Raw genomic sequence first — 12,891 nt, forward strand, 5'->3', positions numbered from 1 at the left:
CGCGCGCAGCTATCCTAACGGAATTCCTGTGCAGTACGAGAGGAACCACAGGTACGGACCACTGGCTCAATACTAGTTCGACCGGACTTTGGTATGAAGCTACGTCCGCTGGATTATGCCTGAACGCCTCTAAGGTCGTAGCCAAACCGAGCCGATAGCGCCTCCAACCCCCATTAGGTGATCGTAAGCTAGCGGGCCTATCAACCCTCCGAGACCCGCCGGGGCTTCGCCTGAACCCCTGCGTCTCATCCCCCGTTACACACTGGGCCGCATCGCGCGGGGCCGCACTCGCACGTGCTAGTACCTTACCACAGGGAACGCCGGAGTCCGTCGGCCCCGTCGACCGTGGATACACCTAGTTTCGACACCTACCGACCGCCCGCAAACGACGGGACTTCAGGCTGGGAGACGCGAGTTGCAGAGAGGCGTACGCTTCGATCCTCTCACTCTACCCATGCTTGGTGGTTTGCCACACGACGTGGCGAGATGCGATGGTGGCCCTCCACACACGGGGGTCATCACGCGTGTGCGTAAGGTACCTGCAGCAGGTGCAGGTGCCTGGGTGCGTGCCATGGTGATGATGGTACCACCTAGTCGGGAGTGTGCGGGAGTCACACACCGGCTGCGCGCCACCTGTGGGAGCTTGCTCCTGCAAGGTGCCGCAAGTCGCTTGGGTAAGGCGACGCTGCACACACGTGGTGCTATGTGCAGAAGGGTGTGCTGCTGTTGTGGTGTGTCCTAGTGGGTGGTGTGCTTGTGCCCCAGACATGGGGTGCATGTGCGCTACTGGCTGGGGTGCACCATAGCTACCCGAATGGAGCGATAGAGAGGAGGTGAGCTTTAGCGGGTCAAGTCCATTGGGCTTGATCCGCGAAAAGCACTAAGTCCCGAAAGTCGAAGCCCGAGTTGCTATGGTTTGCGAAAAGCTGCATTTAATGTTGAAAAAAAGTACAAGTCCCAAAACTTGACTTCCCGAAAAATTTCAACTTGTTGCATAGCACCAGGCGTACACACGGAGGAGATTGTTGCGAGACGAACACGCTGTTGGAAGACAACCGAATGCACGCGGGATTGCTCACGGAGCAAGCGCAAGCACGCGAAACAGCTTGCACGGGTGATGGACCACATTGGACAAGTGACGGTTACCGGTTACCAGTGGGTTAGCCATGTTGTAACGGGCTAAGAGGCCTGTTAAGCCAGAGTGTACGGAGTTCAGATGGCTAGGTGCGCACGCAGGCATCGAGGTTTTGATGGTTTGCGCAGAGTTGTAGCACGGCAGAGAGCGCGCCGGAGCAGTTTCAGTCCAATCGGACGATGCGCGGGTGTTTTACAGAACATTGAAAGTTGTATGGAAGAAAACCCCTCGAAGTATGCAATATATGGGAAAACACGAAATACTCTCGGATGGAGGTGTCTGAGAAGTTTGGCGTATATGGACGAAAGTTAGCCACGGTGGTGTTCTAACATCGGTACTTGGGACGCAAAACCGTCGCACGCATGGTTTCGAGGCAATGTGCGAAAAACGGGCCAAAATGGTGCACGAACAAAGGGGCACGCGCTATATCTGGCAGAAGGAGAACTCTGCGAGGTGTTGTGTGTATGGACGAAAAGTAGGCATTACGGAGTTGAGCAAACGCACCGAAGACCGCAACTCGATATCTCCAACCGGCTGGTCGGTAGAGCGATTCCCAACACCCCATAGACACCGCAATGGGTGAAAATCGGCTAAGTCCCTGAAATGGGTTTTCACCCAAAAACAGGGTGATGGAGACATTGTACGGAGTTGGCGTATATGGACGAAAGTTAGCCACGGTGGTGTTCTAACATCGGTACTTGGGACGCAAAACCGTCGGACGCATGGTTTCGAAGCGATGTACGAAAAACAGGCCAAAATGGTGCACGAACAAAGGGGCACGCGCTATATCTGGCAGAAGGAGAACTCTGCGAGGTGTTGTGTGTATGGACGAAAAGTAGGCATTACGGAGTTGAGCAAACGCGCCGAAGACCGCAAAACGATATCTCCAACCGGCTGGTCGGTAGAGCGATTCCCAACACCCCATAGACACCGCAATGGGTGAAAATCGGCCAAGTCCCAGAAATGGGTTTTCACCCAAAAACAGGGTGATGGAGACATTGCACGGAGTTGGCGTATATGGACGAAAGTTAGCCACGGTGGTGTTCTAACATCGGTACTTGGGACGCAAAACCGTCGGACGCATGGTTTCGAAGCAATGTGCGAAAAACGGGCCAAAATGGTGCACGAACAAAGGGGCACGCGCTATATCTGGCAGAAGGAGAACTCTGCGAGGTGTTGTGTGTATGGACGAAAAGTAGGCATTACAGAGTTGAGCAAACGCGCCGAAGACCGAGAATCGATATCTCCAACCGGCTGGTCGGTAGAGCGATTCCCAACACCCCATAGACACCGCAATGGGTGAAAATCGGCTAAGTCCCAGAAATGGGTTTTCACCCAAAAACAGGGTGATGGAGACATTGCACGGAGTTGGCGTATATGGACGAAAGTTAGCCACGGTGGTGTTCTAACATCGGTACTTGAGACGCAAAACCGTCGCACGCATGGTTTCGAAGCGATGTGCGAAAAACGGGCCAAAATGGTGCACGAACAAAGGGGCACGCGCTATATCTGGCAGAAGGAGAACTCTGCGAGGTGTTGTGTGTATGGACGAAAAGTAGGCATTACAGAGTTGAGCAAACGCGCCGAAGACCGGGAATCGATATCTCCAACCGGCTGGTCGGTAGAGCGATTCCCAACACCCCATAGACACCGCAATGGGTGAAAATCGGCTAAGTCCCAGAAATGGGTTTTCACCCAAAAACAGGGTGATGGAGACATTGCACGGAGTTGGCGTATATGGACGAAAGTTAGCCACGGTGGTGTTCTAACATCGGTACTTGGGACGCAAAACCGTCGGACGCATGGTTTCGAAGCAATGTGCGAAAAACGGGCCAAAACGGTGCACGAAAAAAGGGGCACGCGCTATATCTGGCAGAAGGAGAACTCTGCGAGGTGTTGTGTGTATGGACGAAAAGTAGGCATTACGGAGTTGAGCAAACGCGCCGAAGACCGCAACTCGATATCTCCAACCGGCTGGTCGGTAGAGCGATTCCCAACACCCCATAGACACCGCAATGGGTGAAAATCGGCTAAGTCCCAGAAATGGGTTTTCACCCAAAAACAGGGTGATGGAGACATTGCACGGAGTTGGCGTATATGGACGAAAGTTAGCCACGGTGGTGTTCTAACATCGGTGCTTGGGACGCAAAAGCGTCGGACGCATGGTTTCGAGGCAATGTGCGAAAAACGGGCCAAAATGGTGCACGAACAAAGGGGCACGCGCTATATCTGGCAGAAGGAGAACTCTGCGAGGTGTTGTGTGTATGGACGAAAAGTAGGCATTACGGAGTAGAGCAAACGCGCCGAAGACCGCAAAACGATATCTCCAACCGGCTGGTCGGTAGAGCGATTCCCAACACCCCATAGACACCGCAATGGGTGAAAATCGGCCAAGTCCCAGAAATGGGTTTTCACCCAAAAACAGGGTGATGGAGACATTGCACGGAGTTGGCGTATATGGACGAAAGTTAGCCACGGTGGTGTTCTAACATCACTACTTGGGACGCAAAACCGTCGGACGCATGGTTTCGAAGCGATGTGCGAAAAACGGGCCAAAATGGTGCACGAACAAAGGGGCACGCGCTATATCTGGCAGAAGGAGAACTCTGCGAGGTGTTGTGTGTATGGACGAAAAGTAGGCATTACGGAGTTGAGCAAACGCGCCGAAGACCGCAACTCGATATCTCCAACCGGCTGGTCGGTAGAGCGATTCCCAACACCCCATAGACACCGCAATGGGTGAAAATCGGCTAAGTCCCAGAAATGGGTTTTCACCCAAAAACAGGGTGATGGAGACATTGTACGGAGTTGGCGTATATGGACGAAAGTTAGCCACGGTGGTGTTCTAACATCACTACTTGGGACGCAAAACCGTCGGACGCATGGTTTCGAAGCGATGTACGAAAAACGGGCCAAAATGGTGCACGAACAAAGGGGCACGCGCTATATCTGGCAGAAGGAGAACTCTGCGAGGTGTTGTGTGTATGGACGAAAAGTAGGCATTACAGAGTTGAGCAAACGCGCCGAAGACCGCAACTCGATATCTCCAACCGGCTGGTCGGTAGAGCGATTCCCAACACCCCATAGACACCGCAATGGGTGAAAATCGGCTAAGTCCCAGAAATGGGTTTTCACCCAAAAACAGGGTGATGGAGACATTGTACGGAGTTGGCGTATATGGACGAAAGTTAGCCACGGTGGTGTTCTAACATCACTACTTGGGACGCAAAACCGTCGGACGCATGGTTTCGAAGCGATGTACGAAAAACAGGCCAAAATGGTGCACGAACAAAGGGGCACGCGCTACATCTGGCAGAAGGAGAACTCTGCGAGGTGTTGTGTGTATGGACGAAAAGTAGGCATTACGGAGTTGAGCAAACGCGCCGAAGACCGGGAATCGATATCTCCAACCGGCTGGTCGGTAGAGCGATTCCCAACACCCCATAGAAACCGCAATGGGTGAAAATCGGCTAAGTCCCAGTATGTACCTTCAGAGGGGCATATCTCGAAAACTACTCGTCAGATCGGGGCCAAATTCACAGAGAAGACACATGTCGAGGAGTTGTTTCGGATGAGCGATAGTGGTTTTTGGGTGAAAATGTACCCCTAAACCTTGTACAGAGAGGACCCCTTCCGTAGAGCAAAATCCTGAAGGTCGGGGTCGCGCAAGGGTCGACATGGGTCGAGGTGGACTATCATGCGAAACCACTTTTTTCGGTCCCTACGGTGCCCCTAGATGATGAAAAGTACAATCCGAGGTTGATTACGAACACTTTTGTGCACCCCCTTCCGTAGAGCAAAATCCTGAAGGTCGGGGTCGCGCAAGGGTCGACATGGGTCGAGGTGGACTATCATGCGAAACCACTTTTTTCGGTCCCTACGGTGCCCCTAGATGATGAAAAGTACAATCCGAGGTTGATTACGAACACTTTTGTGCACCCCCTTCCGTAGAGCAAAATCCTGAAGGTCGGGGTCGCACAAGTGTGCACCCCCTTCCGTAGAGCAAAATCCTGAAGGTCGGGGTCGCGCAAGGGTCGACATGGGTCGAGGTGGACTATCATGCGAAACCACTTTTTTCGGTCCCTACGGTGCCCCTAGATGATGAAAAGTACAATCCGAGGTTGATTACGAACACTTTTGTGCACCCCCTTCCGTAGAGCAAAATCCTGAAGGTCGGGGTCGCGCAAGGGTCGACATGGGTCGAGGTGGACTATCATGCGAAACCACTTTTTTCGGTCCCTACGGTGCCCCTAGATGATGAAAAGTACAATCCGAGGTTGATTACGAACACTTTTGTGCACCCCCTTCCGTAGAGCAAAATCCTGAAGGTCGGGGTCGCACAAGTGTGCACCCCCTTCCGTAGAGCAAAATCCTGAAGGTCGGGGTCGCGCAAGGGTCGACATGGGTCGAGGTGGACTATCATGCGAAACCACTTTTTTCGGTCCCTACGGTGCCCCTAGATGATGAAAAGTACAATCCGAGGTTGATTACGAACACTTTTGTGCACCCCCTTCCGTAGAGCAAAATCCTGAAGGTCGGGGTTGCGCACAAGTGTGCACCCCCTTCCGTAGAGCAAAATCCTGAAGGTCGGGGTCGCGCAAGGGTCGACATGGGTCGAGGTGGACTATCATGCGAAACCACTTTTTTCGGTCCCTACGGTGCCCCTAGATGATGAAAAGTACAATCCGAGGTTGATTACGAACACTTTTGTGCACCCCCTTCCGTAGAGCAAAATCCTGAAGGTCGGGGTTGCGCACAAGTGTGCACCCCCTTCCGTAGAGCAAAATCCTGAAGGTCGGGGTCGCGCAAGGGTCGACATGGGTCGAGGTGGACTATCATGCGAAACCACTTTTTTCGGTCCCTACGGTGCCCCTAGATGATGAAAAGTACAATCCGAGGTTGATTACGAACACTTTTGTGCACCCCCTTCCGTAGAGCAAAATCCTGAAGGTCGGGGTTGCGCACAAGTAGACCCCCTTCCGTAGAGCAAAATCCTGAAGGTCGGGGTCGCGCAAGGGTCGACATGGGTCGAGGTGGACTATCATGCGAAACCACTTTTTTCGGTCCCTACGGTGCCCCTACATGATGAAAAGTACAATCCGAGGTTGATTACGAACACTTTTGTGCACCCCCTTCCGTAGAGCAAAATCCTGAAGGTCGGGGTCGCACAAGTGTGCACCCCCTTCCGTAGAGCAAAATCCTGAAGGTCGGGGTCGCGCAAGGGTCGACATGGGTCGAGGTGGACTATCATGCGAAACCACTTTTTTCGGTCCCTACGGTGCCCCTAGATGATGAAAAGTACAATCCGAGGTTGATTACGAACACTTTTGTGCACCCCCTTCCGTAGAGCAAAATCCTGAAGGTCGGGGTCGCGCAAGGGTCGACATGGGTCGAGGTGGACTATCATGCGAAACCACTTTTTTCGGTCCCTACGGTGCCCCTAGATGATGAAAAGTACAATCCGAGGTTGATTACGAACACTTTTGTGCACCCCCTTCCGTAGAGCAAAATCCTGAAGGTCGGGGTCGCACAAGTGTGCACCCCCTTCCGTAGAGCAAAATCCTGAAGGTCGGGGTCGCGCAAGGGTCGACATGGGTCGAGGTGGACTATCATGCGAAACCACTTTTTTCGGTCCCTACGGTGCCCCTAGATGATGAAAAGTACAATCCGAGGTTGATTACGAACACTTTTGTGCACCCCCTTCCGTAGAGCAAAATCCTGAAGGTCGGGGTCGCGCAAGGGTCGACATGGGTCGAGGTGGACTATCATGCGAAACCACTTTTTTCGGTCCCTACGGTGCCCCTAGATGATGAAAAGTACAATCCGAGGTTGATTACGAACACTTTTGTGCACCCCCTTCCGTAGAGCAAAATCCTGAAGGTCGGGGTCGCACAAGTGTGCACCCCCTTCCGTAGAGCAAAATCCTGAAGGTCGGGGTCGCGCAAGGGTCGACATGGGTCGAGGTGGACTATCATGCGAAACCACTTTTTTCGGTCCCTACGGTGCCCCTAGATGATGAAAAGTACAATCCGAGGTTGATTACGAACACTTTTGTGCACCCCCTTCCGTAGAGCAAAATCCTGAAGGTCGGGGTTGCGCACAAGTGTGCACCCCCTTCCGTAGAGCAAAATCCTGAAGGTCGGGGTCGCGCAAGGGTCGACATGGGTCGAGGTGGACTATCATGCGAAACCACTTTTTTCGGTCCCTACGGTGCCCCTAGATGATGAAAAGTACAATCCGAGGTTGATTACGAACACTTTTGTGCACCCCCTTCCGTAGAGCAAAATCCTGAAGGTCGGGGTCGCGCAAGGGTCGACATGGGTCGAGGTGGACTATCATGCGAAACCACTTTTTTCGGTCCCTACGGTGCCCCTAGATGATGAAAAGTACAATCCGAGGTTGATTACGAACACTTTTGTGCACCCCCTTCCGTAGAGCAAAATCCTGAAGGTCGGGGTTGCGCACAAGTGTGCACCCCCTTCCGTAGAGCAAAATCCTGAAGGTCGGGGTCGCGCAAGGGTCGACATGGGTCGAGGTGGACTATCATGCGAAACCACTTTTTTCGGTCCCTACGGTGCCCCTAGATGATGAAAAGTACAATCCGAGGTTGATTACGAACACTTTTGTGCACCCCCTTCCGTAGAGCAAAATCCTGAAGGTCGGGGTTGCGCACAAGTGTGCACCCCCTTCCGTAGAGCAAAATCCTGAAGGTCGGGGTCGCGCAAGGGTCGACATGGGTCGAGGTGGACTATCATGCGAAACCACTTTTTTCGGTCCCTACGGTGCCCCTAGATGATGAAAAGTACAATCCGAGGTTGATTACGAACACTTTTGTGCACCCCCTTCCGTAGAGCAAAATCCTGAAGGTTGGGGTTGCGCACAAGTAGACCCCCTTCCGTAGAGCAAAATCCTGAAGGTCGGGGTCGCGCAAGGGTCGACATGGGTCGAGGTGGACTATCACGCGAAACCACTTTTTTCGGTCCCTACGTTGCCCCTAGCTGATGAAAAGTACAATCCGAGGTTGATTACGAACAATTTTGTGCACCCCCTTCCGTAGAGCAAAATCCTGAAGGTCGGGGTCGCACAAGTGTGCACCCCCTTCCGTAGAGCAAAATCCTGAAGGTCGGGGTCGCGCAAGGGTCGACATGGGTCGAGGTGGACTATCATGCGAAACCACTTTTTTCGGTCCCTACGGTGCCCCTAGATGATGAAAAGTACAATCCGAGGTTGATTACGAACACTTTTGTGCACCCCCTTCCGTAGAGCAAAATCCTGAAGGTCGGGGTTGCGCACAAGTGTGCACCCCCTTCCGTAGAGCAAAATCCTGAAGGTCGGGGTCGCGCAAGGGTCGACATGGGTCGAGGTGGACTATCATGCGAAACCACTTTTTTCGGTCCCTACGGTGCCCCTAGATGATGAAAAGTACAATCCGAGGTTGATTACGAACACTTTTGTGCACCCCCTTCCGTAGAGCAAAATCCTGAAGGTCGGGGTCGCGCAAGGGTCGACATGGGTCGAGGTGGACTATCATGCGAAACCACTTTTTTCGGTCCCTACGGTGCCCCTAGATGATGAAAAGTACAATCCGAGGTTGATTACGAACACTTTTGTGCACCCCCTTCCGTAGAGCAAAATCCTGAAGGTCGGGGTTGCGCACAAGTGTGCACCCCCTTCCGTAGAGCAAAATCCTGAAGGTCGGGGTCGCGCAAGGGTCGACATGGGTCGAGGTGGACTATCATGCGAAACCACTTTTTTCGGTCCCTACGGTGCCCCTAGATGATGAAAAGTACAATCCGAGGTTGATTACGAACACTTTTGTGCACCCCCTTCCGTAGAGCAAAATCCTGAAGGTCGGGGTTGCGCACAAGTAGACCCCCTTCCGTAGAGCAAAATCCTGAAGGTCGGGGTCGCGCAAGGGTCGACATGGGTCGAGGTGGACTATCATGCGAAACCACTTTTTTCGGTCCCTACGGTGCCCCTAGATGATGAAAAGTACAATCCGAGGTTGATTACGAACACTTTTGTGCACCCCCTTCCGTAGAGCAAAATCCTGAAGGTCGGGGTTGCGCACAAGTAGACCCCCTTCCGTAGAGCAAAATCCTGAAGGTCGGGGTCGCGCAAGGGTCGACATGGGTCGAGGTGGACTATCATGCGAAACCACTTTTTTCGGTCCCTACGGTGCCCCTAGATGATGAAAAGTACAATCCGAGGTTGATTACGAACACTTTTGTGCACCCCCTTCCGTAGAGCAAAATCCTGAAGGTCGGGGTCGCGCAAGGGTCGACATGGGTCGAGGTGGACTATCATGCGAAACCACTTTTTTCGGTCCCTACGGTGCCCCTAGATGATGAAAAGTACAATCCGAGGTTGATTACGAACACTTTTGTGCACCCCCTTCCGTAGAGCAAAATCCTGAAGGTCGGGGTCGCGCAAGGGTCGACATGGGTCGAGGTGGACTATCATGCGAAACCACTTTTTTCGGTCCCTACGGTGCCCCTAGATGATGAAAAGTACAATCCGAGGTTGATTACGAACACTTTTGTGCACCCCCTTCCGTAGAGCAAAATCCTGTAGGTCGGGGTCGCGCAAGGGTCGACATGGGTCGAGGTGGACTATCATGCGAAACCACTTTTTTCGGTCCCTACGGTGCCCCTAGATGATGAAAAGTACAATCCGAGGTTGATTACGAACACTTTTGTGCACCCCCTTCCGTAGAGCAAAATCCTGAAGGTCGGGGTCGCGCAAGGGTCGACATGGGTCGAGGTGGACTATCATGCGAAACCACTTTTTTCGGTCCCTACGGTGCCCCTAGATGATGAAAAGTACAATCCGAGGTTGATTACGAACACTTTTGTGCACCCCCTTCCGTAGAGCAAAATCCTGAAGGTCGGGGTTGCGCACAAGTCGACCCCCTTCCGTAGAGCAAAATCCTGAAGGTCGGGGTCGCGCAAGGGTCGACATGGGTCGAGGTGGACTATCATGCGAAACCACTTTTTTCGGTCCCTACGGTGCCCCTAGATGATGAAAAGTACAATCCGAGGTTGATTACGAACACTTTTGTGCACCCCCTTCCGTAGAGCAAAATCCTGAAGGTCGGGGTCGCACAAGTGTGCACCCCCTTCCGTAGAGCAAAATCCTGAAGGTCGGGGTCGCGCAAGGGTCGACATGGGTCGAGGTGGACTATCATGCGAAACCACTTTTTTCGGTCCCTACGGTGCCCCTAGATGATGAAAAGTACAATCCGAGGTTGATTACGAACACTTTTGTGCACCCCCTTCCGTAGAGCAAAATCCTGTAGGTCGGGGTCGCGCAAGGGTCGACATGGGTCGAGGTGGACTATCATGCGAAACCACTTTTTTCGGTCCCTACGGTGCCCCTAGATGATGAAAAGTACAATCCGAGGTTGATTACGAACACTTTTGTGCACCCCCTTCCGTAGAGCAAAAGCCTGAAGGTCGGGGTCGCGCAAGGGTCGACATGGGTCGAGGTGGACTATCATGCGAAACCACTTTTTTCGGTCCCTACGGTGCCCCTAGATGATGAAAAGTACAATCCGAGGTTGATTACGAACACTTTTGTGCACCCCCTTCCGTAGAGCAAAATCCTGAAGGTCGGGGTTGCGCACAAGTCGACCCCCTTCCGTAGAGCAAAATCCTGAAGGTCGGGGTCGCGCAAGGGTCGACATGGGTCGAGGTGGACTATCATGCGAAACCACTTTTTTCGGTCCCTACGGTGCCCCTAGATGATGAAAAGTACAATCCGAGGTTGATTACGAACACTTTTGTGCACCCCCTTCCGTAGAGCAAAATCCTGAAGGTCGGGGTCGCACAAGTGTGCACCCCCTTCCGTAGAGCAAAATCCTGAAGGTCGGGGTCGCGCAAGGGTCGACATGGGTCGAGGTGGACTATCATGCGAAACCACTTTTTTCGGTCCCTACGGTGCCCCTAGATGATGAAAAGTACAATCCGAGGTTGATTACGAACACTTTTGTGCACCCCCTTCCGTAGAGCAAAATCCTGAAGGTCGGGGTTGCGCACAAGTCGACCCCCTTCCGTAGAGCAAAATCCTGAAGGTCGGGGTCGCGCAAGGGTCGACATGGGTCGAGGTGGACTATCATGCGAAACCACTTTTTTCGGTCCCTACGGTGCCCCTAGATGATGAAAAGTACAATCCGAGGTTGATTACGAACACTTTTGTGCACCCCCTTCCGTAGAGCAAAATCCTGAAGGTCGGGGTTGCGCACAAGTAGACCCCCTTCCGTAGAGCAAAATCCTGAAGGTCGGGGTCGCGCAAGGGTCGACATGGGTCGAGGTGGACTATCATGCGAAACCACTTTTTTCGGTCCCTACGGTGCCCTTAGATGATGAAAAGTACAATCCGAGGTTGATTACGAACACTTTTGTGCACCCCCTTCCGTAGAGCAAAATCCTGAAGGTCGGGGTCGCGCAAGGGTCGACATGGGTCGAGGTGGACTATCATGCGAAACCACTTTTTTCGGTCCCTACGGTGCCCCTAGATGATGAAAAGTACAATCCGAGGTTGATTACGAACACTTTTGTGCACCCCCTTCCGTAGAGCAAAATCCTGAAGGTCGGGGTCGCACAAGTGTGCACCCCCTTCCGTAGAGCAAAATCCTGAAGGTCGGGGTCGCGCAAGGGTCGACATGGGTCGAGGTGGACTATCATGCGAAACCACTTTTTTCGGTCCCTACGGTGCCCCTAGATGATGAAAAGTACAATCCGAGGTTGATTACGAACACTTTTGTGCACCCCCTTCCGTAGAGCAAAATCCTGAAGGTCGGGGTCGCGCAAGGGTCGACATGGGTCGAGGTGGACTATCATGCGAAACCACTTTTTTCGGTCCCTACGGTGCCCCTAGATGATGAAAAGTACAATCCGAGGTTGATTACGAACACTTTTGTGCACCCCCTTCCGTAGAGCAAAATCCTGAAGGTCGGGGTCGAGCAAGGGTCGACATGGGTCGAGGTGGACTATCATGCGAAACCACTTTTTTCGGTCCCTACGGTGCCCCTAGATGATGAAAAGTACAATCCGAGGTTGATTACGAACACTTTTGTGCACCCCCTTCCGTAGAGCAAAATCCTGAAGGTCGGGGTTGCGCACAAGTAGACCCCCTTCCGTAGAGCAAAATCCTGAAGGTCGGGGTCGCGCAAGGGTCGACATGGGTCGAGGTGGACTATCATGCGAAACCACTTTTTTCGGTCCCTACGGTGCCCCTAGATGATGAAAAGTACAATCCGAGGTTGATTACGAACACTTTTGTGCACCCCCTTCCGTAGAGCAAAATCCTGAAGGTCGGGGTTGCGCACAAGTAGACCCCCTTCCGTAGAGCAAAATCCTGAAGGTCGGGGTCGCGCAAGGGTCGACATGGGTCGAGGTGGACTATCATGCGAAACCACTTTTTTCGGTCCCTACGGTGCCCCTAGATGATGAAAAGTACAATCCGAGGTTGATTACGAACACTTTTGTGCACCCCCTTCCGTAGAGCAAAATCCTGAAGGTCGGGGTTGCGCACAAGTAGACCCCCTTCCGTAGAGCAAAATCCTGAAGGTCGGGGTCGCGCACAACTCGACCCCCTTCCGTAGAGCAAAATCCTGAAGGTCGGGGTCGCGCAAGGGTCGACATGGGTCGAGGTGGACTATCATGCGAAACCACTTTTTTCGGTCCCTACGGTGCCCCTAGATGATGAAAAGTACAATCCGAGGTTGATTACGAACACTTTTGTGCACCCCCTTC

This window comes from Anopheles nili (assembly GCF_943737925.1).
Source record: "Anopheles nili chromosome X unlocalized genomic scaffold, idAnoNiliSN_F5_01 X_unloc_5, whole genome shotgun sequence".
Classification (NCBI taxonomy): domain Eukaryota; kingdom Metazoa; phylum Arthropoda; class Insecta; order Diptera; family Culicidae; genus Anopheles; species Anopheles nili.